Source organism: Phyllostomus hastatus, unplaced genomic scaffold (assembly GCF_019186645.2).
Source record: "Phyllostomus hastatus isolate PE091 unplaced genomic scaffold, TTU_PhHast_1.1 phas_contig_30, whole genome shotgun sequence".
Classification (NCBI taxonomy): domain Eukaryota; kingdom Metazoa; phylum Chordata; class Mammalia; order Chiroptera; family Phyllostomidae; genus Phyllostomus; species Phyllostomus hastatus.
In genome coordinates, this window is record NW_025333841.1 from 3,392,968 (window position 1) to 3,396,522 (window position 3,555).

Consider the following 3,555-nt stretch of genomic DNA (forward strand, 5'->3'; position numbering starts at 1 on the left):
GGTAAACCACATGAGGTCCAGAGTGTTTACAGTTCCTGGGATTTTAGTTATGTATGATACTAAAAATATACAAGTATTGTGCTGGACATTTTGGCCACTAATCTTCCTAAATTTTATATATATTGCTATGATTTGGGCATGGGAATAGATTTAAAGATATTACTCAATACTTCATGACTTCAGGAAAAGTCAATTGGTACAAATGATAAACATATTTTAAAGCTGAACAGCAAGAAACTTTTGCTAAATGTCCAAATTGGTTGATTGGAACCCAAACATAGAGGTTGCAATTCTGTGAAGCTAGTGGCCTGATAAAGCTGCTTTCAATACTCCTGTGGAAGCTTCATTAGATTTATCCACCAAGCCAACATGTTGGCTAATGTGTATGACAAATTAGGTCCTATCTCAAGTTCCACTTCTGAGGCAATGGCATCAGGCACCTTCTTTTTTGAATGCAACAGTTGTTTCTATGACCATTGGAATCTTTGAAGCACAGCCACATTTTAGGATGCTACTTCTCTAAATACAAAAGTTGCTTTCTGTTAAAAGTCCCATGCCACTTTTGTCTTATGAACTGTACTGCATCTTTGTATTTCATTCCACCTTAAATTAATGCTAGGGCAACAAGCACTGCAGCTCCCCCAAGTCTTGCAACACAATGAACAGAAATAAAATAACCAGGTTCTTCATAGAACTGAATTTTTACAAGACAATCAGTCATCAACAATCTGGTTGGATGGTGGTGCACCATCATGAAAAGGCCAATGAAGAACATGGATGCTTTCTTTCTCCACATGAGTAGTGTCATAAGTTGCTTCACATACTCTTACTATTGTGGTAACTTTGTACTTTTTAAGTTCCTATATAAGCTTGTTTAAGGTATCATTGGTTGGATTGTGTGTAATAAGAAGTCTCATGTTCTTGTATGTGACTTCCACAGGATTTGGGCTGTTTATTCGAGCCACATTAATTTAGTATAAAACAAAAACCAAAAAACCAAAAAGCAAAACATTCGATGGGGTTATAAAAGAATTTAAAAATTGAATACAGAAATGATACAAAGAAACTGAGTCTTCTTCAATATACTCTACTTGAAATTAGTGCATTGGATATGAAGTTGGGAGTAATGGGAAATGAAATGAACCTCCTAACAAGAAGCAGCAATTCTTCAATTCAGTAGGACTGAGGCAATAGAGAGGAATTGCACTGAGGTTTACCCATCCAGGTCAGAACTCTTGTAAAATGTTCTGCAGGTCTCAACTGAACACTTTTGTGCCCAGGTTAACCACTCTTATGGGGGCTTCTTAGTGGAGTAGTAATGAATTTCTACAGTTCACTTGCCTGCATTGAGGTTGTGTTGTGCTTGGCAGTAATCTCCACTGCCCTTCAGAAACTCCATAAATGTGTGTCCAAGAACACCACAGAACTAAAGAATATGTTTACTCATTGAAGATTGTGGCCTAATCCTAAAGCTGGTCCTGAGGCAGAGGTGACACAGATGGCAGAGGTGGCAGAGGCTGCAGGGCAGGGGCAGTGGCAGTTGTGGCAGAGCTGTAAAGCCTTTGCAGACAGCAGCAGGGCCACCAGAGTTTACCATGCCAACCTCATACCACATTAAAAAATTAACCCAAAATGAATCATGAACTTAAATGTAAAATGCAGAACTTTAAAATTTTTAGAAAAAAAAGAGAAAAAGTAACCTAGACTTCATCAAAATTATAAACTGTTGCTCTGGCTGGTGTGGCTCAGTGGATTGAGTGTGGCTCAGTGGATTGAGTTCCAGACACTGGTTGATTCCCAGTCAGAGCACATGCCTGTGTTGCAGGCCAGGTCCCCATTAGAGGGTGTGCAAGAGGCAACCACACATTGATGTTTCTCTCCCTCTCTTTCTCTTTCCTTTACCCTCTCTCTAAAAATAAATAAATAAAATCTAAAAAACAATTAGAAACTCTTGCTCTCCAAAAAACCCCTTGTAAGATCCTTTAATAACAAGCTAGAGAATGTCAGATTTTGCAAACAACATATGAGATAAATGATTATTACCTAGAATATACAGGGTCCAGCACAAATAATGCTCCTTTTTTATTACAAAGTCTTTTATTACAAAATCACATGCTTGTAACATAACAATGTCACACTCACACACACACAATATGACATTTTAGGTAAAATGTTCAAAATAAAACTATGAATTATTACACCTATACTATTACCCTACCAACCACATTCCAGCAGGCATTACTTCTGCTGGACCCTGTATAATGAAATCTCAAAACTCAACAATGTAGAAAAAATAATTTGACCTCTGATATTCAACACAGCATATAAGGAGCTTACAATTTACCCCTTCATTTTGTTGACTTAAGAACCTGTAGAAAACATTTATGAGTTTATTTGAGTCAAACCGACAACTATGCTGGGAAGCAACATCTCAATGCTACGAAGAATAACAGTTGTACACTTTCTTTTATACACTAAGAATTGAGGAGGGAACAATAAGGAAGAGTGCATGGAAGTTGGAAAAAGCAAGGTGGGGACTGGAATATAGGATAATTGACCACATTATGTGCTCTCTTGAGGTTTGTTAAGCTTCAGAGGGGTACGAGGAAAGAAGTATTTCAAAAGTGTGTTAACCTAGATGCACAAGAAAAGTGGGCAAGATCTGGTTAAAAACCATTTATTAAAGAAGTTATAGGTGCATTGACTACCCACCATGACTTGCCCAGTTAGTAATTGATTATCAGATCACCCTGAAAAGTTACTTTCTGTCATTGCACTTGTAAATACCCCTTCTATCACTTATAATTTTACCAAGTGAAAAAATGAACAAACTGAAAAATCAACAACTCTTCTCAGATCCATTAGAGAATGAGGTCATAGGGCAAATTGTGACCTCCAAATGTGAAAAGACAGACAGAAGGATGCAAAAATTGCATCACACGGGGCAGAAAATCATGAGCACAATCTCCACAGAAACTAGTACAGTATAGAATCTGAGCTGTAACTGACAAATTTCTGGAGGCTTAGTTTAGACAAATTTATGTTAAAAAGCTCTGGGGCCCTCAGGCATGGCGGGGTGGGGTGGGGGGCTTCAAACTTTTGTCAGTTTCACTTCCAGGAGCTCTACCAGGTCTTTTCAGTGAATATCAGAGGAAAAGTCCCCTGTGCTTCCAGAAAAGAACCATTTAGAAATACACTAGATCATTCTGTTTTTTTTCTGAACAAGGTCTGCACTGCAGATAAACTATTTAGTAGAGCTTAACCTGATGAAATTTGATCAAATACTAAGCTATCTGGGTGGGAGGGAAATACCTACCTTTTGCCAGCTATAGCCTTTCATGTAGGAGAAGGGAAATGCTCAACTATAGCTCCCTGTAGCCACCATGTCCCTGAAAGGGCATGTGAAACTGAGAAAAAAAATATGATGTTTATAGCCCAGAGGCACTAGCTTACTAAAAGACTGAGATATAATAGTAAGACTGTAGGACACTTCCCTCACCCACCATATTACTAAAGGGCTTTTTATTCAGTACATTCTGTTCGCCTTTCCCCAAC

The 3,555-nt window shown here is 38.2% G+C and overlaps 1 pseudogene; it reads right to left on the reverse strand.

The window, feature by feature from the left end:
• Window positions 1-432: 432 nt before the first annotated feature.
• On the reverse strand, window positions 433-968 carry LOC123819052 (annotated as a pseudogene).
• Window positions 969-3,555: the final 2,587 nt, after the last annotated feature.